This window comes from Tachypleus tridentatus, chromosome 9 (genome assembly GCF_004210375.1).
Source record: "Tachypleus tridentatus isolate NWPU-2018 chromosome 9, ASM421037v1, whole genome shotgun sequence".
NCBI classification, from domain to species: Eukaryota; Metazoa; Arthropoda; class Merostomata; order Xiphosura; family Limulidae; genus Tachypleus; species Tachypleus tridentatus.
Window position 1 is genome coordinate 165641661 of NC_134833.1, and position 25177 is coordinate 165666837.

The 25177-nt window shown below is 36.4% G+C and overlaps 1 protein-coding gene and 1 long non-coding RNA gene across 2 annotated transcripts in view; both read left to right on the top strand.

The window, feature by feature from the left end:
- The window catches only part of LOC143227570 (uncharacterized), a 434192-nt gene that overhangs the window by 22010 nt on the left and 387005 nt on the right, over positions 1 to 25177 (top strand). The window lies entirely within an intron of this gene.
- On the top strand, positions 479 to 25177 carry LOC143226879 (uncharacterized). The gene is made up of 3 exons (XR_013014796.1): positions 479 to 608; positions 3141 to 3293; positions 25010 to 25177. It is a non-coding gene; the product is annotated as an uncharacterized LOC143226879 (long non-coding RNA).

Genomic DNA, 25177 nt, shown 5'->3' on the forward strand with positions numbered 1-25177 from the left:
GAACTCCTGATTTTAGCGTTGTAAATCCATAGACTTACTGTTGTCCCAGCGGGAGGCCTGACTAGAAGTAGAAGAAAACGCCGCTACAACCAAAGTCAATCATAAATAAATTATTTAAATATAACCTAACTATATTTAACAAAAATTTACTACTCCTGTGGACATATTAATAAACAATTCAAGATAAACCTTAACTAAAAAATAAAGGAAATAAAAACAACAACAAAGTAACCTAATTCTGAAAATCACAGTACATGTATTCCAAAATTAGATCACTTCTTAAGATTAGTAATAATAACGAGCAACAATTTTCTTGCTGTAACTCATGGGGTATGTCTTTATTAAGGTGAAGGATTGCTTTGTATTTTGTAGTTTAAAGCATTTAGATTGCATTGCTAATGATTTGCTATTACCGTAGGTTTGTCTAATGTTTCAAAACATTAATATGTGTATGTAACCGCTAGGGATGCTGGGTTTACATTAATAATACATAAATATTTGTCTAATGTTTCAAAAACATTAATATGTGTATGTAACCGCTAGGAGATGCTGGTTTTAGATTAATAATACATAAATATTTCATCAAAAGTATCGACTCCAGATAGAAGGTGAGTAAATACTATAATATAACTAAGTATTATATTAAACGATAAAAGGAATGATAAACGTACCTTAAACAAAACCAAAACGAAATAAAAGTAGAATTTTCCAACTCGCAAGGTTTAGCGATCCTTTTAAGATAACATTTGTAACAGTGGAGCGTCTCGTTACGGCTGTGTTCATTAAACTGTGTACCCATCATTTAGAAAAGTAAGCAGCGACGCTTATTCCATGAGCCAATCACGTTAGAAATAATAAAACTGTTTTAACCGGAGCATAACCAGTTTCGGTGTATGATTATCTGTTAATCTCTCCAAAAATATATTGAACTGCAGATTCAGGAAGAGCGCATTGCACCCCAGCTTTTCTTGAAAGAAAATTTTCCCTATAAAATCTTAATCCTCTCATTTTGAGAATCATCCTTTCTATAGTGTTATCCGTCTTAACACTGGTTGTTCTCTGTAGTAGATAATATCTGTTCTACTAGAAAGGATACTACAGTAACGTATAGCATGTGGGTTTAATGGATTAGTACTGTAATAGCTCTTGCTAGTTGAACGTGACTCTGATAGATGCAGTGAACCAATGCTAAAGTTACTCTACGTTAGAAGAGAGGTTATAGTAGTTATCCAAGTACTTATAGGAAAAGATTTATTAAGGGTGATAAAATGTGCTTTGCCGAAGTCATTAACAAAGTTTAAAGTCTTGTTTAATAGTTAGTATGTGTTTCTAGGATGAACTCATTCCTTACAATACACATGTATTAGTAAAGAATATCTTGTTAAATAGTAAAACTTATGTAAAACTACTGAACTTGATAAAAAGAAACTAAACAAAGTACGAATTGAAATGAACATAGCATTTGATTCAACTTGTTATCACATAGCAGACTAAACTATCCTAACTTTACATGTAAAGTAAGATTATGACACTTTGCCTTGTCAAATGCTTGATGTTTGAATAAAATCTAAGCTTTCATCATTATACATTTTGTTAGTAAACTTAAATATTAATTTCCTGATTATTTTACAATATAACAACATTTTATGATGGGGAATTCTACTTTATTTGTTTTCATGAGTGAGAAAGCCAGTAATGTAGGGATGTATTCTCTATGTAGAGTTATGATGACTTATTCTAATGTCTGATAATTAGCTCAAGAAAATTCAGATGACTTTTGTATTGTGCTAATATGACATCCTTGTTGTCAGCACACTCCCAATTCTTATATGAAAATTGAGCCTTGCAATATATTCTTGAATAGTGTCAAGTTCATTGTCTGTAGAGAACTAATATAATTTACAGTATTAGTACTTTATACATATATATATGTAAATATCTTTATTTGTGTGAAGAGGGTGTGAGAGCAGAAGGGGTGAATTTAGTGTTAGTGGATGTTACACCCTATATTGACCAAGAGGTCCATTGCTGTATTAAATATTATATTATGTACTTTTATATTCATCATTAAAATATATACATATATATTTACTTTATCTGTATCTTAATGTTAGAACACAAAACTGTCATTAGAACATTTACAAGTTTATATTACTGTTTAGTTACAGTACATCTCTTGTAGTGTTAAATGTAAAGCATTTGATACATAGAATTATTCTATTCATCAGAGTCGAGCATGGCCAAGTGGTTAAAGCACTTCGACTGTAATCCAAGGGTCATGAGTTTGAATCCCCATTGCACCCCAAACATCCTTGCCCTGTTATCCATGGGGCATTATAATGTTACTGTCAATCACATTATTCATTTATAAAAAAGCCCCACTAGTGCAGCGGTAAGTCTATGGGTTTACAATGCTAAAATCAGGGGTTTGATTCCCCTCTGTGGGCTCAGCAGATAACCTGATGTGGCTTTGCTATAAGAAAACACACACACACACACACACATTGGTAAAAGAGTAGCCCAATAGTTGGCAGTGGGTGGTGATGGGTAGCTGCCTTTTATCTAGATTTACACTGCAAAATTAGGGATGGTTAACACAGATAGCCCTCATGCAGCTTTAGTGAAATTCAAAACAAACAATCTATACAGCAGTAGAGCATTTCAGTACGTTTATACACTATAAAGATAAGTGTAGTATTAGAGTGATGTCTTTATTAATGCAATGTTTTAGATAAGAGTTATATACTTAGTGGGATAAAAACTTTCTTCCAAGTCATGTTTAAACTACATAACTTTTGGAAAAGATTCTTATTATTTCTTACCAGACATTTTGCTTTAAAAAATTGTTGATGTCAAATAATAAGGTTGTGTAACTTTACATGCAAAAATGTGAAGAATCTTATGAAATTACATACATGTTACCAAGATAATTTTAATGTTAGTATTTGATTAAAACAGTCCCCTGATAGTACAGCGGTATGTCTTTGGATTTACAAGGCTAAATTCAGGGGTTCAATTCCCCTCAGTGGGCTCAGCAGATAGCCCCATATGGCTTTGCTATAAGAAAACACACTGATTAAAACTTTGTAACATTTTGCATGATACAACAACTATCTAATCCTTAACATGTTTCTCTGTAGTATAACTACAGGTTTTGATATGAAGGTGAAGTTGTGATGTAACCATGGATGTATTAAAGATGAAAGTTGAACCATTTTCTGAAACTGAACAAGATGATTTGTTGAATATCAACTTGATGAAAAGTGAAGATGAAGCTTCTACATTATCTAATAGTAAGTATATATATTTAGAAGTTAAATGTTTAATGTTCTCTCAACACAATTAGTGTGAACGTTATCTATTTAACAGTCTACATGTATTTCTATTAATAATTATTAGATATTTTTTATTATAAATAGTGATTTAATATCCACCACCAGGTGTGTATACCAGTAAAATTAGGTTATATTTTCCTGCTTATTTTGATTTTTGATACAAGTAACCTAAAACCAGAAACAGAAATTAGTGTGATTAATATAATATTTTAGGACTACATGGGAACTACTGATCCAAGACTGTTCACACTATTAGAATTGTAGCCTAAACAATGACCTATAGAATAAAATTATAATCTCTTCAAAACTGTGTTCTGAAATCCTATTTTCCTTACCACTATCAACAGCACACTGCTTGGACAGCTTTAAAGACTGGTCAACTATTACATCAAGATCCTTTCATAACACTGTTAAGGTTATCCACATCCAAGTTATGATAACCCACATGCATTATCTTTCATTTGCTACTTATCTGCCCAACTCACTAAATGATCTAAATCCTTTTGCAAATCAGCAACATCCTCTTCACAGCTAGCAACAACCAAGACTTTAATATCATAAATTTAAATAATTTGTTAATCATACTTTCATATATGTCATTGATGTAAATCAGAGAAGGATAGGTCCTAAGACTGAGCCATAAGTTGTGATATCTATTCAGTTTTACTGAACTCCATTTAACATTGTATTTGGAAACAGTGTTATAAAAACTGGGTTTGTGTTGTCTGTTTAATTTGCTGTTGTCTGCCTGTTAGTTTGTCAAGTCATATATTATAGCTAAGGAAGTGAAGTGTGTCTTTAATAATAAATATCTACATGTTATAGTACTGTTATCCATTAGTATAATTTTAAGTCTATATCTACATCTGGAAGTATATAATTAGTTACTTTTACGGTTATTTGTTATGGCATGTTTTCTGCCTTTTGTTTTTCTTCTGCAACGAAATTATATCAAGCCATCCTTGCTTGTGATTTGTAAGTGTTGTTTTAAAATTGCTAGTATTGGCATACCTTATATGCTGTCATCCAAAACGACTGGGGATATAAGATAACCATCTAATTTTTTAGTGAAAATGTAGGTCTCAGGTTATACTTCCCATGTAAGACGACCCCTCCTGAATAATACACTTTATTAGTGGAACCAAACGCACCTGTACAGAATTGTGATCAGATAGTCCTTAGTCATCAGTATTCCAAAATAAAATAGAGTATATGTTTACTGAATATATTTAATACGTTCATTACAATGCATTTTATGATTTTAAACAAGATAGGTAATTAAAACATTTCATAAGTTTATGTTTTATCAGCAATTTCAACTAAAATGGTTGAGTTATTAAAATCCTTCAAAATCCAAATTCTATTCATCATCTGACATCAGAAGTTTATTAGTTACACCTGATTTCAACTAGTTAGAACTGATTAGGTTGTAATTGGTGTGTTGAATAAGTAATAATACTAAATTTTATTACTAAAATATAGGGTATTATATAAATATTTCTAAGTCTTCAGTAGAGACTTGGCTTGTTATTTTCATTTTATTTCATTACCAATATATTGGAAATCAGCCCCACTATCTGACCTGTGTTGGATCCAACAATACAAACTTACTGTACTCCGTAGATTAAAGGTTCATATTTCATACGTGCAGTATAAGATTAGCTCTTCTTTTTTTTGTAAGCTTCAAATGTAGTCTTGTATGCCATCATATACGGTAATTAATACTCAATTTGTCAGAGCAAACTTTACAAGTACAGATTTGACAGTGACACTGTAAATGTTGTTTTAAATTGCTAGTACTAGTGTAATTAATACTGACTTTGTAGAAGCACAGTTAATAAATACAGTCAGATTTGACAGTGACACTGTAAATGTTGTTTTAAATTGCTAGTACTAGTATAATTAATACTGACTTTGTAGAAGCACAGTTAATAAATACAGTCAGATTTGACAGTGACACTGTAAATGTTGTTTTAAATTGCTAGTACTAGTATAATTAATACTGACTTTGTAGAAGCACAGTTAATAAATACAGTCAGATTTGACAGTGACACTGTAAATATTGTTTTAAATTGCTAGTACTAGTGTAATTAATACTGACTTTGTAGAAGCACAGTTAATAAATACAGTCAGATTTGACAGTGACACTGTAAATGTTGTTTTAAATTGCTAGTACTAGTATAATTAATACTGACTTTGTAGAAGCACAGTTAATAAATACAGTCAGATTTGACAGTGACACTGTAAATGTTGTTTTAAATTGCTAGTACTAGTATAATTAATACTGACTTTGTAGAAGCACAGTTAATAAATACAGTCAGATTTGACAGTGACACTGTAAATGTTGTTTTAAATTGCTAGTACTAGTATAATTAATACTGACTTTGTAGAAGCACAGTTAATAAATACAGTCAGATTTGACAGTGACACTGTAAATGTTGTTTTAAATTGCTAGTACTAGTATAATTAATACTGACTTTGTAGAAGCACAGTTAATAAATACAGTCAGATTTGACAGTGACACTGTAAATGTTGTTTTAAATTGCTAGTACTAGTATAATTAATACTGACTTTGTAGAAGCACAGTTAATAAATACAGTCAGATTTGACAGTGACACTGTAAATGTTGTTTTAAATTGCTAGTACTAGTATAATTAATACTGACTTTGTAGAAGCACAGTTAATAAATACAGTCAGATTTGACAGTGACACTGTAAATGTTGTTTTAAATCGCTAGTACTAGTATAATTAATACTGACTTTGTAGAAGCACAGTTAATAAATACAGTCAGATTTGACAGTGACACTGTAAATGTTGTTTTAAATTGCTAGTACTAGTATAATTAATACTGACTTTCTAGAATAACAGTTTATAAATACAGTCAGATTTGATAGAATGTAAATGTTTTAGGTTGCTATTATTGCTGTAATTATCACTCACTTTGTTGGACAGAGAATAAAATATTTTTGTGAAATAAAATGGAAACACGTTAGATCCAGCATCACACATGTTCGATCCAGTGTCACACATATTAGATCCAGTGTCGCACATTTTCATGAATGATTTGCTGAAACCTTTAGAAGAGCTTCATGTAAAGTTTGACTATTCTTAAATCTTAAGTGAACCAAAAATTCAGGTAACTACATGTCTGGTGCATACATCTCTCAAATGGTTCTCTATGAAATTCAATAAGTACACAAACATGATATCATCACAACAAAGATTACTTGGAGTTTTTCGTCAACAGTGTACATATTACTACCATAACAATAACCAAATTCTTATACAGTATTTCTTTTCACTCGTAAGATTAGTTGTTTTTTTGTTTACCCTCATGTACAAAGTTTTTTTTCATTCATGCTACAAGTCTTCACCCCAAGTTGGAATCAGATGATTCCAATGCATGTGTCTCTTGAGAATCACCTTGCCTCACCTCTCTACCAATAGGAGTATAGTACACTCGTGTGCAGGTGACTCCCTCTGGTGGTTATAAGTGTTAACCATACCAATTATCTTGAACATTACATTAATTATATCTAATACTAGTTGCCTTTTTTTTTTAATGCATTTGCTTTTGTTGACTATTGAAGCATGAATCTTGAAGTCAATGCCCTCACTTCAGATGTCTCAATTTCAACAGGTACTTACAGGTTTCAGGTGTGGGTGACCTAATGGGAGATTGAATATAACATGGGTCTTTCTCTATCTCTAGACATTGAACGTGTTTAACCTGTGCAGGTTAATGAGGTATTTTATCACCTGTTTCCACCTGCTGTATTTGCTGTGCTTTCCCAAGGTTCTGTATGGACTTCCATGGTTTTTCAGACTTTAAGGTATGTGATTATTTATCCCTCACTCCTATTTCTTATGACCCACATCCTTCCTTACTTCATGAACATTCCCTGACATTTGGGTCCATACTGAACAATTCACTCCTAAGTTACACAATGGTATTAGATCATTCTGCTCTCACTTATAGGCTCTTATTATCTTGATGAGCAACTGTTGAGTTCTATTTTACCCATTAATCTGACTCATGCCTAATTTTCCCACCTACTTCTTACTCTCATAACTATCTGCATTATCTTTTCACAATTCCTCTCCTGTCTTCCTCTTCACAGAAATCCTGAGGGTTTCAAACATCCTCTCCCTCCTTACCTCTACATTGGTTCATTTGTTGTCTTTGGCTTCGGTTTTGTTCTTCTTTATTGGAATACTGTATTATCAAGAACTCTTTTACCGACACTTTACCTTCAGGATTTATGTATGCCTCTGTTTTTACAGCATTTTGTATTTGATATGATTTCAGAATCTTTCGAATCTCTCGTGACATCAGTCCAACAGCAATCTGCCCTTTTCTATTTGGTATCGTGTTTGTCTCAGTCAGAACTAAGTGTGGCTCCAATTCTGGTTTCCTATCCTTCACAACCTCTCCTAACCCCTTCTTCTCAAGTTGCCACAGCTCGTTGCTTTTCTCAACGGTACACAATAGTTTGCCAGTAGTTTCCTTGACTACCAGTTGGAGTTTGACTTATAGCCTTTCTTCATCAGAGACACCCTTTCATCACTGAAGTTTGGGTTCTTCAAGTTTTGTCAGAAGAATTCAAGATCCCATTTCTTTCCATACCTCCCTTGTCTCCTGTATTTGTTTCTTTCATTTCACTTTGGATCCAATTGTTTTTTCAGCATCTATCAGAGACTGTTCAGGATCTCCTTACTCAACGTGCTATTGAACCTGTTACCCATCATTCACTGGTGTATAACTCCTGCCTGTTTGTTTTTCCCTGAGGACTGGAGGCCTGTCGTCAATTTGTCTCACCTCAATCACTTTTTTCACCTCCCTCATTTCACCATGGAATCCAATCTCACTCTCTGAGGAGTATTTTCTCCAGGTTTATGGATGACCAAGGTGGACATTGCTGCATATTCCTGTCTCAACACAGTCTCGTCTATCTTGGGGTGATGTACCAGTTTTGATACCTACCCTTTGGGCTTGCTTCTGCATCTTAAGTTTTCTGTTGGGTTTTCAGGGATTTTGCTCAACATCTTCATGCAGTAGGGCAGTATTTTTATTATTACATTGACAACTGGCTTCTTTTGGCCCATTCAGAAAGGGAGTTGGCCATCATGCTCATCAACTCCTTTATGTGGTTGCTCAAGTGGGCTGGTTAATCAAATTGAATAAGTCCTACCCAATACCTTGTATATTTGGATGTTTTTTTTCAACTTTCACCTTAGTCTGTCTCAGCCTTCTCTCTGACTCTATTCTATAGAATCATTAGTTTGTCAAGCCATATCTGCTCCCTCAGTTTATGCATGCGAGGTTCTATAACTTTTGGGAATGTGATCTTCTATGACGATGCTGGTTTCCTTAGAATATGCAGTAGACCCTGAACAATCAATGGAACCTTGATGGAGATCCCTTGGATGTTTCAATTACGCTTCTTCCTTCCCAATCAAACAATCTGATTTTGGCGGTGTGATAAGATGCACATCAGCAGGAGTCCCACTTCCTCCTCCTTGTACAGATTTATATCTCTTTATGGATTCATCTCTTCAGGACTGAGATGCATGGGTCGATTGTTATGAGGCATTATATATCAATGTTGTAGAACTTCTACGTATCTATTGGGCTTTGGATCACTTCCTCCCTGTAACCAGACATTATCTGGTGATGGTTCATTCTAATAATTTGATGGTGGTAACATATATCAATCACTGAGGTGGTACCTGGTTGAGATCCCTCTGTTTTCATACATTCGATCTCCTCTATTAGACCCACCTGTAACATATTCATTTAATTGCATGTCATGTCCTGGGTGCTTTCAGTCTTGTAGCAGATTACCCTTCCTACCGCTACAAGATTTATCTGATGGTGTGGTCCCTCTGTCCTCCAGTTTCTTGGTGGTTTTGCAGTTGATGGGTTTTCCTCATAATTATGCATTTGCCACCACCTGGAATCATACAAGTTACCCTTCATTTATTCCCAGGTACCTCGTCCTCAGGATTTCTGCTATCAATGCCTTCGGCCAGGCCCAATGTGGCTAGATGTTTGGTTAGTGTACTTGACTGAGAATCTGAGGATCACAGGTTGGATTCCCCATCACACCAAACATGCTCTCCCTTTACTGTGGAGATGTTATTATGTAACAGTTAATGCCATTATTCATTGACAGTGGATAGTTATGGCTAGCTGCCTTCCCTCTAATTTTTGCTGCTAGATTAGGTATGGCTAGCATAGAGGATCCTCATGTAGCTTTGTATGAAATTCGAAACAAACAAATAAACACTTAACCAAGACTGTTCAACCAAATTCCTATATATTTATCCTTTTATCCGATTGCTTCATCAAGTGGTTTCTCAAATCCATGCCACTCTGTGCCTGGTCTTTCTGATAGCTCCCTATTGGCAGTCTCAACAGTGGTTTCCTGATTTGCACCGAATCCAGTTATCCTCTCCTGTACTACTTCTCTTTTTCTCTAACCTCTTTTGTCAACCCATGTCACTGGTTCTACATCATGCAGTTCACATCTTCTTTCTCCATGCATGGCTTATGGTCCAATCCTTGATGATGAGATCTGGTTTCATGCATCATGCAGCTTTCTATTTAGCTCAATCCATGTGACCTTCTTCTATGGAAGTGGAAAGTCTTTCACACATTGTCCCATGCTCAAGGATTTCCAGCTGTTCAATCTACTTTGGCTGGTGTCCCCAAGTTTTTCATGTGGCTTTTTAACTGGGGGTCTTCATTCTCCTCAGTTTCAGGTTATTGGACAGCTTTTGTCCCATATATGTTGTCTTTCCAGTTGTGGTAGAGCATTTGCTTCACCTATCTTTACTGTGTTATTCTGTTCCTTTTGGATTTGTCATCCTTCCCATTGACCTACTCATCTGGATTGATATATTGATATGGTCCTCCATTTCATTAATTTATCTCCATTTGAACCTGTTTCCTTGTGTTCTGTGTTTCACCTTTCCTTTAAAGTGTTTTCTTCTCATTTTGGTCTGTGGTTGATGATCTGACTTGTTTACCATCAATGTTACACACACACTGTTTTACTGACATATCTTCCTTTTCCTTTATCTGGGTTGTTCCTTTCTCCTAAAAACTGTGGCAGCTCTAGAGGACAACTCTTTCATTTCCTCTATTTCTATCCTCATTCAGTTCCAGATAGATTTCTGTGTCTGGTGTGTGCTCTTCATTGCTATATTTGCCACATTGTTTCATTCTGTGATTCCTGACACTTTATGCAGTGGTAATCCTCTCTATCTAGAGATCCATTCTTTCTACCCTTACCAGTTGAGTTTGTACTTTACTACAATTGGCTTATTTTTCCTTGTTCCAATCCCACTGGAATTTGTTAAGAGTATTTTCTCATTAGATCCAACACCTCACCTTTTCTCTCATTTCTCATTTTCCTCAGTCTTTGTAGGAAATTCTGTTATCTGACAAGTAGACCACCCCTAACATGTTCATATCTCATTTTTTTACATCATATGTCAGTTTCAGCTTACCAAATAAGGTCCACCATGCCTTATTCTCTCTACACCAAGGGGTGCATTCTTGTTTACTTATGGGAGGATTGAGTGACAATATATTTCTCTGCTTAGGATCACTTTCCTACCATATTCTCTCCTATTTAAATGCACTTTTCTCATTTTCTGTCCTGATATCTTACACATTCCACACATGAGTAATGGGCATATCTGACTCAGAATTGGTGCAAATATTCCAGTGTGATTCTCTCATCTATGGATGTATTCTTCAGATGCTTTCAGTTGGTATGTCTGCTCTTTCCTCCTCATCAGTGTGTGTGATTCTATCTAATTTTGTAAGAGAAGGGAAGTACTGTATCAGAAGTTATACTTTTTCTGTACTGAAAATGTATTTCTGATAAGTATGTCCCTCTTCTAACACTTCCTATCTTTCCTTTCTGCACACTTCCGGTGCTTCTGTTTTCTCCCAAGCTCCAAAGTGATACTTTGGTAGAGGCATAGAGAGAGAGTCATGTGCGTCACTTACATATGTAATGCTCCTCTTGGACGTGACCGATGATGATTTACATGAGCAGAAGTCTTGTGTCATGCATAAAAAAGAAGTTTGCATGTATGGGCAGCAATGAGCAAGAATTGAGGAAAGTACAAAAATTTGAATTCAACATACGTTTTAACATAAGTTTATTTAGGGTGAAATGTATTTGTAATGAAACATTGTTGTATGCATGCCCTGACCCACCCCTGTGTTTAAGGCAGGCCTTGACAAATATTTCCAGAACTCGGGAGCCAGGTATGCCTAACCTAAATTCAGTATAATTTGTACCAGGAAATGGGGACTACATTAGTGCCATGATTAACTACAATCCTTAATTATCCACATTTGTTTCTTGTCATCATGTTTTCTCAAAATAATTGTACCGTTACATCTGTAGACAATATCATAATTGTACCGTTACATCTGTAGACAATATCTTAGATGTTTTGGAGAAATTATCATTCATGAACTAATTTTGGTTGCAAAGTTCAGATGTTGCATGATATTTGGGAATTTTGCATGAAGGTTCGTGAATGCTTTCAAATAGTAAGTCAGCCAGTCCAAAACTAGCCTTACCTACTTTAGTTTTAGTTTTTAAGACAGGAATACAAAATATTTGTACTTAGCTTAGATTTATTTGATTATTTATCAAAAACATAGTACAGAAAAGTACAAAATATGCATAAGATATTTTAAAGGTTTCATTTGTCACACACACACAGATGTACAGTGAGCTCTTAATGAAAGATGCACATTCAGGTTGTGTTTCTGTGTAGCACAGTTAAGTATTGTCTCTTTTTTCTACAGATAAGTGATATTTTCAGTCTGTTTCAACAAAGGCTTTTACATAATTATTCCCAAGAACAGATTTGAGCTAATTTTGATCTGTTTTTTGCTTGGGAGTTGATAGGGTGTGAATACACTTTAGTGTCTAAAGCAGAAAAGGTGCCAAATTTTATATATCTTGTTAGATATATCTTATATCTTGTTAGTGATTTCCTTCAATTTAATCAGTCAAAAGAGAAAAAAGTGGAATTGGACGTGAATTTGGAGAAATCGAGCATGACTGACTGACACTTGATTTTTATAATCATGATTGTCACTATAATTTTCATGATAGTGTGACTGATGATTGTCACTATAATTTTTCATGATAGTGTGACTGATGATTGTCACTATAATGTTTCATGATAGTGTGACTGATGATAGTCACTATAATTTGTCATGATAGTGTGACTGATGATTGTCACTATAATTTTTCATGATAGTGTGACTGATGATTGTCACTATAATTTTTCATGATAGTGTGACTGATGATAGTCACTATAATTTGTCATGATAGTGTGACTGATGATTGTCACTATAATTTTTCATGATAGTGTGACTGATGATTGTCACTATAATTTTTCATGATAGTGTGACTGATGATTGTCACTATAATTTTTCATGATAGTGTGACTGATGATAGTCACTATAATTTTTCATGATAGTGTGACTGATGATAGTAAGAGTTTATAATTTGAAACAATGGACTAACTAGTGAAATACACTACATTATCCACTGTTTCTCTTATATGCAAATTTTTGGTTTCCCTGGATCAGTGTGGTTAATTGACGCACTATTATGCATTGATTTACTTTCACAGCAATGAGTGCTTCCTAACAATCAACAACCACTTGATAGTATTGCCTGAACTAACTGCCATTGGTCCCGTATGATTTTAAACATGTGCACTGATTGATTGAATTCAGAGCAAGAAGGATAACAAAACAATCCCAAATTAGTAACATGTGAAACCACAGTGCTGAATCCACCATCAGAATCCTAGAAGCAAAATAAAAATAGTTCCAAACTTCCAAATCAATGAGATTTTAGTTCATGAAAGGAGTTTTAGTTGCCTGAAGGGACAGTTATGCTTTGTCTGCCATCATTATCAGAGTATGTTATTCAGCCCTCCACCACCAGATGAAAGCATATTCTGACTCTCAAGAATAAATCTGCTCCTCCAAATTTAAGAGTGGAGTCTGCAGTTAACTTGAATAGATCACAACTTCCTAGGATTAGTCTCACCTTATACAAGGTCATTAGTTTTCTATTATCCTTCTAAACTTTGTTGGGAAACTCTCATGGTCACCATGTCTATTGATGATGAATCCATAGTCCATTGTTACATGGAATAGGGTTCTGTCTATATCCAATGGTTATGCTGCTAGGACAAAACACCATCTGTGGAGTTAGTTACTATTCTATACCTTTGGGGTCTGTGGGGGTTCAGCTCTGAGAATTTTTTAATGTATGGTAAACTTTAAACAGAGAGCCATGATCACTACAGGTCCAATGATTTATGATTGCTCATTCAGTTCACTATCACAATACACCCAAAATATAATGTCTCCTTCTGTCACAGATTCTCTGATTTCAGAACATTGTCTTGGGATTACCATAGTTTGGTTGATCTGGGGTTAGAGATAGTCATGCCAGTTCTTCTGGAGTTTCATTTCCAGTAGTTTGTTTGGCCCAAGAAGATGATATCCTGGTGTCCTATAATTGATATTTCTGATCCAAGATTCACAAATGACTTATTCTATACTCTGAATTAGCAATTTCCAAGATTCACAAATGACTTATTCTATACTCTGAATTAGCAATTTCCAAGATTCACAAATGACTTATTCTATACTCTGAATTAGCAATTTCCAAGATTCACAAATGACTTATTATATACTCTGAATTACCAATTTCCAAGATCCAAATGACTTATTCTATACTCTGAATTAGCAATTTTTACGAGAATTGTGATGTCCAAGTTAGAATTTGTAGGTGGGCATCATGCTAGAACAGGTGTTTTTGCATACAAGGATCATCAGGTGCTACAGTTAAGGGTTCTTACCTTTGGATTGGCATCAGAACTATATGGGTTCTGCCAAACTGTACAAACTTCCTTCAGTCACCTCCATTCCCTAACACTGTGCATACATCATTCTATACATGACTGGTTACTGCTGGCACCATCTCTTCAACTCTTACAAAATCCAACCTGGATTCTACCTTCAGAAACAACTATGACAAGCTTCATTATCAGATCTGAGACTTGTACTCTTGCTCCAAAACCTCTCGATGTGGATTCCTGTACATGGTGAGGGGACCTCCCAGGGAAGGTTCTGTTCTTTCAGTTTACCTCCTCTGGGATCTAAACATCCACCCATGTGTTTGCCGTGTGTGGCAACCTGTGAAGGGGAGGAGAGGATCCTAGTGGTTGAGGGATCCAACCCTAACAAACCACTTTGGCCTTGAATTCCTGTAGACGGGTAGCCTTGGGGTGGCCTCCCTTAGCTCAGTCGGCTAGTCCACTGAGGCTAGGGTCAACCAAGTACCAGCGTTGGATGTTCTCAACAGGTGTTGTGGACATAATATCTGATGCTAGTGTTTGGGTATAATGCTCATGAAACCCTGGCATTGCTGCAGTGTCCTGTTTTGACATTGTAGTGCATCCCCTTGTAGGGCTCCATGGTGGGTGTTGTCAGTGGGCACTGAAATTTACCTCTCTTTATTATTGATACTTCAATTAAAAATCTTAATAAAAGAGTGAAAAACAGTCTATAGATAAACAACCACGTCTTGAAGATTCTGAGCAGCAATCCTCACCTTCTGTACCACCTGTTGTACCTCATTTTCTTATATTGCATTCACTTTCAGACAAACCTTTAGAGCAAACTTCAACACCTATCTCTGTCCCTTATTTACATTTCACCAAACCCCAAGATCCACATCCTATGATTCCAGGTATATGCATTTCCTCAGATACATCTTCTTTCACCCCAAGATACAAAACAATCATTCGTTCATGTCCTCATTCTCTGGAATCCCCTTCCAACAGCAAAGACCTGCCCAATCGATCCAAGGCAGGATCCATGGAGGTCGATATACCTCCCTTGAATAAGAACAGTAAGGAAAAAAGACATGGTCATAAACAAAAGGGTTCTCAACCCAATTCACCTACATGTAAATGAAAATGGCTACCCTGATGCAATGGAACTATTGAGGATTATGTTCTAATCTGGATGACATCAAAACAGTTATTGCTTCCTGCCATCCTGTTTGTCTTTCCATACAGATAACATTTCTAAAACTTGCTGATACACTCACCTTTCTGCAGTTTTCTTTATACAGAAATGAAAGGCTGTGTGATGGACTAGTGCATGGAGGGGTGGCACTGTTGGTTGATCAGCATGTGCCCACCCATGGAGACTGCAGCCATCTGTGTTTCCTTGGGTCATACCATCACTGTTTGTTCTCTCTACCTGTCACCTGGAGAGACATATGATCAATCAGACCTTGATGCTGTCATTGAACAGTTGCTGTCTCCCTTTTAAATCCTGGGGGACTTTAATGGTCATCATCCCTTCTGGGGAAGTGCTGATATTAATAGAAAGGGTTGCTCTGTAGAACATATGCTCTCTGATTACAACCTTTCTCTATTCAATGCTGGTACTTCTACTTATTTTCATGCATCCAATCAGTCCTTTACTGCTATTGATCTCTCAATTTGCTCCCCTTCATTTTTTTTCCCCATTTTCAATGGAGGGTTGACAGTAATCCATGAGGCAGTGATCATTTTCCTATAATCTTGAGAGAGACTGGCCATGGTCGATGATACCTGACCTGCATGCCCTGGTGGAAGCTGGATCAGGCAAGATCACCAGTTCCAAAGTAGACAAGATTTGAAAGATCAGTAAGCAATATAATTCTGTCCTCCTCTAGATCTTGCTCTCTGATGGCCAGGAAATAGCTGATACCCAGAACATTGCTGATACTCTAGGTGAAAGCTTTTGCTGGGTATCTAGCACTTCTTCCACCTTCTTAACCATCAAGACTCGGGCAGAGCAATCATCTCTTTCCTTTTTAGCTGATTTTGTCTGTGACTATAATTATCCCTTTACGCTGGTGGAACTCAAACTGGCCCTTCATTGGTCTGGCAGTACATCGGTTGGACCTAATGATATACACTATGAGATGCTGCGTCTTCTATCTCCTGCTTCTCTTGCTATTCTTCTGATTGTTTTTAACTGCATCTGGCAGGAGAATATTTTCCTGATGCCTAGCACCAGGCTATTGGTTTACCTTTCTCTAAGCCTGGGAAGGATCCAAAAAGTCCTACAAACTACCGTCTAATTGCTTTGACAAGCTGTCTCTGTGAGACCTTAGAGAGGAGGGTTAATGCCTGTCTTGTTTGGTTCCTCGAATCAAACAACCTCCTCTCACCCACCCAGTGTGGGTTCTGATGAAAGCGCTCCACCATGAACTACCTGATTTGACTTGAAACATCAATCAGAGAAGCCTTTCTCAAATGACAACATCTTGTGTCAATATTCTTTGACATTGAGAAGGCTTATGATACAACATGGAGGTATGGCATTTTGTGAGACTTCCATATATATGGGTTACGTGGCCATTTGCCCATTATTATTAAAAAATTTTAATGGACAGGAGATTCTGAGTTTGTGTGGGTTTGACACTTTCCCTTTCTTTTCTGCAGGAATTTTGAGTCCCTCAGGGCTGTGTTCTGAGTGTCACACTTTTCAGTATAAAAAATTAATGCCATCACTGAACAACTCCTCACTGTTGCAAATGGGCTCTGTGTTGATGACTTTCACATCTTGTGTCAGTCATCAAACATGAGGTATATTGACCAGCAGCTACAGACTGCCCTCAATCATTTACTGAAGTGGATCACAGCAAATGGCTTTACCTTCTCTCTCTCTCTTTAAAACTGTTTGCATGCACTTTTGCTGCCAATGGGGTATTCATCCTGATCCTGAACTCCGTATCGGTGAAGTTGTGCTGCCTGTGGCCCCAGAGACTAAGTTCTTGGGGCTTATCTTTGACTGTAAGCTGACCTTTATACCACACATCAAGCAGCTACTGGTCAAATGTACAAGAGCACTGAACATCCTCCGTCTCTTCCACCACTTGGGTAGTGGATCGACATTCTATGCTAAAGATATATCGTGCTCTTATTCAATCGAAACTCAGCTATGGATCACTTGTCTAGGGCTTTGCCAGACCATCAGCCTTAAAGATGCTAGACCCTATTCATCATGAAGGAAGTTGGCTCTACACTAGGGCTTTATGCACTTCCCCAGTTCAAAGCTTATACATAGAGTCTCATGAACCTTCTTTGCACCTCCACTGTTTGCAACTCTCTTTACTATATGCTTCAAAACTTTGTTCCTTACCAAAGCATCCCACCTGGGATTGTGTTTTCTTTCCTCGGTGGGCCATATTTTTTCAGAATAGACGATCTGCCATTGCTCCATTTGGCCTTCATATCCAGGTACAGTTGGATGAATTGGGTCTGTCCTTGCATAAAATTACTGCATCCACTGTTCAGTCCATCCCACCATGGCTTCTTACAGTCCCCAGTTGTGACCTATCTTTAAGTCATCTGTAGACACTCCTGATTGGAAATACTGTCTGCTATTTGCTGAACATCTTTCAAACCATTCTTCCATTCCTATTTATTCAGATGGTTCGAAATAAGGTGACTCTGTGTGGGCTCTGCCATGGTTTGTTGTGGTTCGGTGGTTGCGTGCTGAATCCCCTCTACAGCTTCTGTGTTCACTGCTGAACTGTGTGCCATTTCTCTTGTTCTGGATCACATAGAAGCTAAGCAGTACTCAAACTGCACTATTTATACTGACTTGTTTAGTTTTCTACTAGCCCTGGAATTGCCTCATGTTGGTTCACACCCTGTTCTCGCCAATATTCAAAACTGACTGGCCCATTTCTCTTTAACATCTACTTCTATCCAGATTTTTTGAATACCAGGCCACGTTGGTATTCATGGGAACAAACTCACCAACACTGCAGCTAAGTCTATCTGCTTTGGCACTATCACTACTGTGCCTGTCCCATACATGGATTATGGTTCTGTATTCAAGGCTCGGCTCTGTGCCAGCTGGCAGTCAACTTGGAGTGAGCAACGTGAAAACAAGCTTTTCCAAATAAAACCCTATATTGGACTTTGGCCATCTTGCTTCTGTAAGGATCGGAAAAAGGAAGTTGTTCTAACTAGACTATGCACTGGTGACAATTTTTTAACTCGTTTTCTATAATCTGGAACTGATGCACCAGTGCATAGTTTTTGTAACACTCAGATCACAATAAGCCACATTTTACTTTCTTGTCATCTTTACGACTCTCAACGATGGCACCATTTTAAGCTTGTTCTGTCCCAAGGTTTGTCTTTAACATTAGACAGTGTTATTGGTGATGGTTACACTGTTCACCTTGGTAATGTTTTTAGTTTATAAAGACCATTATTCTTTTTAATGCCATTTAAGGTTTTTAATTTGCACATTACACCTTTTTAATGTGGCTCCCTTTTAAAAATCACAGTTTATCTAGTTCGATTTGAAATTAGAAACTGACCATAACATTGAATAACTCGAAACCAGGACTTGGAAAGGTCAACTTCAGGTGACTAACGCTGCTGTTTGAACTACCCATTAGTCATCCTGGTGAGTTATTATTATAATCTTACTCCTCATCTTTTAAAACCTTTTTATTACTTTAATTTTTGAAAATGGCCATAACTTGGAACCAGGACTGGAAAGGCCAACATCAGGTAACTGATGGTGGCTTTTATACTTACCTGTTAGTCTTCCTGGTGAGTTATGATTATTACAGTTACGCTACAGAAAGACCTTTACAACTTGAATTACTGTAGTTTTTCTTTTGACATCGTGAACTAGATGTAAACATTGGTTTTATGCTATTTATGTTTTTTTAAACTTTGTTTTGTTTTACCTTAATTTCCTTTTATGAATTTTACTAAATTTAATTTTAACTTTTTACCGAATGTTTGGCATAGATAGCCTAGCTGCTTTTTGCCATAAAACACTAAATCAACCAACCAATCAACTTGCTTCAAAACAATGTTTTCAGTCTGAGTATTTTTTTCATCACATATCTGATTTAGGATCAGTCAACTCCATTCTTTTATTCAAACTATGAAACAAGAAATCCAACTCTTACTCACCTCTCTTTCTCCCATTGCACAGATGATTCTTTCTCTTTTGAGAATGTGTGCATGCCCAAAATACCTCGTGTCTTTTGAATGAGCACACAAGAGATCCTTTCAAAAGTCTGTTACCACTGAATCATGAGCAGTAATTCTTTGAATTCACCAGTTTCCTTCTTTAGAATCATTCTTTTCAGTCTTGAAAGGTGGTTAGATTGGAACAAAATTAAGACATGGGTTTCTCTGCTACCATGTCATCAAGAGATGAATTTCTTCACAAATGCCTTGCATATATCAAAGGTTAGGAATTTTAGAGTCTGCACACAATGATTTATACCTCCTTGCTTTTCAAAAGGTGATGTTTCAAGGTTTGGGCTTATCAAGGAGAAAACTGTTAGGTGGTGTCTCACACTTTCTGCCAAGGGAGCACTTGGTCCATAGCTTTTTATTTCAAACCTTAGATCTCCTTTCTCTGAACACTCCTATTGTATAACCCTACTAGTTTACCATGCTCCATTAGAGATGAATCAGGCTACAGATCATTTGTCTTGGCCCAAAGAGATGCTCTCAACAGAATGTATACTGCATTCTGAGGTTTTCTATTGGATTGGATCTCATTTTGAAACACTAATGATTGGTGGGTTAGCCACTCATTGGAATACCCAACCATTGGAAATTTGGTCTGCAATACTTCATCTTCTGGCTTTGGCTTGAAATTCATTCTCTCAGGACAGGATGAGATTAGAAGTGTATGATTCATTCCAACCCTATATTGGGACTTGTCAGTAGCACTGAATTGGCAGACAAACCGTGGTTTTTTGCTTCTTTGGTACTTTTAGAAGTGACCACCTCTTTCACTTTCTCTTTGGTCATCTCTGTTGAGGTGGCCATGGTCTGACATGGTACACCGAACTATCCAGAAGCTCAAGCTTCAGATATAAAGGTCGTACAGTCTTTGCACCATGTTAGGGTTTATTTTTAACACTCCTACTGAAAAAATATTTACATCCACTAAAGTGATTTTGGGGCCTATCAAGCCCCATATATTTTACCAATAGACACAGTGATTTAGCAACATTCATTACAAACAACTTTAGAATGGTTCTGACAAACATTTTTTTTTACAATTTGAGCAAACAATTTTCGACTGTCTATCTTTTGATCTGCCACACAAATGGCATCGTCCTCTTTTTGCCCTCTTTGCAGGCAGTTCACATGAGGTTGTTTTGTCATTATCTTTGCAGTAAATTTCTTTGATTTCAAGCACCAATTGCCGTATAAATTCTCTTCTGGCTCTTGATTTATGTTGTGAAGAAATTCTGGATGTTTTGTCGAGTATAGAATGAAAGCATTGTACGCAGCAAGACTTAGAATGTTATAGAATATGCAGACTGACCAGTGCTTTGATCGCCTCTTTGTTGTATAATATCTCACCAGTTGATCAAGAGTGTCGACACCTGCCTTCGTTGCATTGTAAAGATTGACGATTTCGGGCTTTCCATTCTCTTCTACTTCACCAGACTGATGTGCTCAGTAGTAGCACATATTTTCCAGGTTTGTCTGAGTGCCTGAGAAGAGTGATGTCGTCATGGTAGAAACACTTTGGTGATAACTCTCTAGATTTTGCATTTATTTCAGGAGGCAGGAAGGTTCTGAATTTCCGTATGGTTCCAACAAGTCCTGTTCTTTTTGTTCGTAGGTACTTGGCAAGTGTCATTGTTGTGAAGAAATTATCTGTCGTTATTGTCCTTCCTTTCCCAAGAAATGGCTGACTCAGTTCTCTGACTATTCTTTCTCCTTGATTTGTTTCTGTCGTATTTCCAACCTTTCCAGTATAAATTTGAGCGTTGAGGAGGTAACTTGTCTTTGCATCTGTTTGGCACCAAATCTTTATTCCGTATTTGCCTGGCTTTGTCGGAATGTGTGTTCTGAAGCCAACTCTTCCTTTGTAGTTGCATAGTTGTTCATCCACTGTCAGGTATTCGCTTGGGTTGTAACTGTTTTTGCAATTTTCAATGAAAAAATTCCAGACTCCAGAGATGGCAGCATCTTTGATTTCTCTATTTCTTTGAGAGTGGATGTCAAATCTGATTTTTTGAGCACATTTTTTGAATTTGTCTTGTGTAATCAGTTTTCAAAAAATGGCAAACCGAATTGGTTGAAAACATTTCGTCTATCGATGCATTTTTGGATTTGCTTATTCCAAGGAAAAGATTAGCTGCGATCCATTTCCAGAGGTCTTCTTCAAAAATTGGTTCTTTCATGACGGTGTTTGTTGAGTGAATGATCTGTTCCATCATATTATCAGAAATGAAAATTTTGAATGTTTCAAATGGTGTAGAGGCTCTTGGAGCAGCTTGCCTTGTAATGCCTGGGTTCCCATTGAATATATTGAGAGCTGCGATTCTTCTGTTGATCCTTGAAGGTGTTGTTGAATAACTAAAATTCTTATCTTTGGACAAAGGTTCATTCACTGGCATCGTAGTAAGATCTTCTTGATTACTTTCTTCACTTTCAGAAGGGTACGGCGTGATTTGTTCATCATTTTCGGCTTCAGAAGAATCATCATCACAACTTTCAGAGTAGTCTGCGACATTATCATGTTCACTTTCATCGTCGGATGGTTTTGTCAGTAAATATACAGCTTCATCAAGAGATATCATTTTTGACACGGTTTGAAGATTTCAGCTCCTATATATATAGGATTTGTGGATTCTTCTAGAATATTCTAGAAGCTTCAAGAATATTCTAGATTATTCTAAGTACTTCTGTAAAGTTTCTAGAATGTTCTAGAACAGACATTGTCAAACTAGGCAATAATCAGGACCGTCTAAAATTATTCTTGGAGTAGAGTTATTATCCTAAATATCCATTTTTTGAAAAGAAGTTGTAAAATTAATATATTTTTACTATAATTTGCTTTTTTCGGTTGCCCAGGCCTGTTCTAGAATTATTCAGGAAATAAATAGTCATTTTTATGTTTTTTGATCTGTGGCCTAATAGGCCCCAAAATACCCTTAGTGGATGTTGTACAAAAATTTTTTAAATATTATTTCGCAAATGTCTGAAAAGTCAAAATATTATTGCTCCTTAAAATATAAAGGGATAGGGTCAGTTAATGGCAATTTCATTTAAATACCAAATTATTAGCCTAATATTAATAACCTTTCAAGTTGCTCTGGGGCCTATTAGGCCCCAATTTTCGTAGGAGTGTTAAGGTTGAAATGCATCTGTCTCAGTCTTTGCTTAATCCCACAATGGACATTTATTAATAAAAATTATACACATACCGGCAGTGACGTATTGAGAGGAAGAATCTCCTGCAAATCCTGTCTAATCATATTTATAACATTTCTACATCCTTATTGGACTGGTTGAATTATTCTGGAGGATATTGTGAAGGCTGATATGTAGACCTCTCCCAATACTTTTATCTGACATTATTTACATGATCTGGCAATATACTCATCTGAGAGATTTTTTTGTACCATTCTGTAGCAGTTTTAACCATTTCCACTAGATTATACAAAGGGGTAAGTATTTTTATTGCTACACTTGTTGGTGATTTAACTGTCAGAGTTCCTTGCCTTCAGCAGGATTCCACTCTGTAGCGAGTGATACTCAGGTAGGTGTGCTTTTGCAAACCAATTCCACACAACAAATTGCTAATTCAGTTTATGTTGCCTAGGTTGCAACAGTAGAAATGAGGTATTTCATAACACCACCTATAGATTGACTTGATAGTATCAGTGTATTGTGCTGGAACATCACTTGTGGACTGCCATGATCAAAGCATAAAGAGATCCTGCCTGCACTTGCTGAAGATTGGATAAATCAGAGTTCATTTAAAATTTAAGTAACACATGTTGAACTGTTTCCAAGCACTTTTCCTTAACAATACCAGAGTGGAACTAGGGAATCCTCGCAACATGTAATTTCCAATCACAGTGGTGGTGGGTAGAAGCTTTTCTTTCAGTACTAGAATGAATTTTGTCCACTTTCCAAGAAGAAGGCAAAGTTGGAGACCCTCCTACCAGGGTTCTTAGATGTTTTCCCCAGTTGTAGATAGGAGTGGCACTAGCCTATGCAGGGTCCTGCTTATCATCTGGTTAAGATTTGATGCTTGGTTATCAGGTTGGGTTGAGTGTGGCCTTTCTTTTTGATTGATATAAGTTCAGTACATTGTACATAGAAGAGTATTCTCCTATGAATGCAGAGTGGTCCCATTCTGGTTTCCTGATTAAACACAGTTTGTTTGATGTCCTCCCCATAATTCTGGGGCATCACGAATTTACCTTGTCCTCTTGATCGAGGAGTGAGTATTAGTGTTCATTATTACAGGCCAAATTAGTTATGTTTCCTCAGGTTGAGTAAGGCATAGAAGATCCTATAATTCTTAGCCTGTGGTGTTACCTTTTTGAATTTTTCAGGTTGGGAAGAAGATTTGCCCGTTTCAGTGTTGCTTACCTTCTGTTGGTTTCAAATACATCACTCTATGATTACAGATTGGGATCCACTCATAATTGTGCATGTGTGTGTATGTATACTGATGTCCAATTATCATAGCACCAATATGGGATATTGGAACCATGACCCTGTGATTACAACCCCAAGCAGTGGAACCTTGGCTATCTGGTTAGGGTCCATTTGATAGTGATGATAAATAACTTAAAATGTCATCCACACTACAAGAATAATATTTCAGGTGAAGAGCATACTGGTTGTGGATGAAATGTGATTTTCCACTAGTGTATCAATCTTCTGTTGATGCTCCCACAACCTAGGCAGATGCTTTCTGTATGGATATTACTCTCACTGGTCCCCATCTTATCAATGAAGGATTCCAGCTTTATTTTTAGGGGAGATAAGTATGTTTTGGACACAAATATTTCCTCTCCTTTCTTCCCACGGTGCTGGAAACTGTGGATTGAGTCAGTCAGGATAATGTGATAACATCATCTAAATGAGTTGCTTTTATACAATACCAGGATAGAGGGAGCATTGGCGTAAATGGAGAGCATCATTGGATAAGTATCTCCAAGGGCAGAGTAGAGACTTAAGTCAAACCAATTTTACATTGGCAAAAGTAGACACCCTGGCAGTCGAGTCATAGCTGTAGTGCGACAGGAGAGAAGTATTTTATTTTAGAATGGCTGGTATGCTTATTGATAAGCAGAGAACAATGTTTTGACCTTCCTAGGTCATCTTCAGGTTAAGAATCTTCTCTGCTTATCAATAAAAGTGTTAATACCCATACCAGCTATTCTGAGATGCATTTTTGTTTCAAGAGAGTTTCTCATCATCAAGAAGGTAAGTATTGTTGGAAATGATTTAAAAAAATATTAACTTTTAAGAATGGGTGAAATGCAGTGTTCTACATATTTTGTAGTATTTTGGTGGACCGGTCTGTCCTAGGTACAAAACTGGTGGACCGGTCTGTCCTAGGTACAAAACCAGAACAATTTATTGGAGGGTTTACTTCTTATTTCTCAAACTTGGCTTTTTTTTTTATAATTCATATTTCTGTTTTTATCTAAACACATCATGTTGTAATCAAACATGATTTACATTCAGTGTTGTTATAGACAAATAAACACTATTTATACTTCTACCAACAGGGGGAGCTGATTCATTACAACAAAGATCTTTACAAACTGTTTTAAAGTTTGGTATATCACAAAGTAAATTATACACCAGACCTGTTGATCTAAACACATTGTGTTGTATTTCAGTATAATGTAGTGAAGCATGATTTATCTTCAGTGTTATTATAGACAAATAAACAC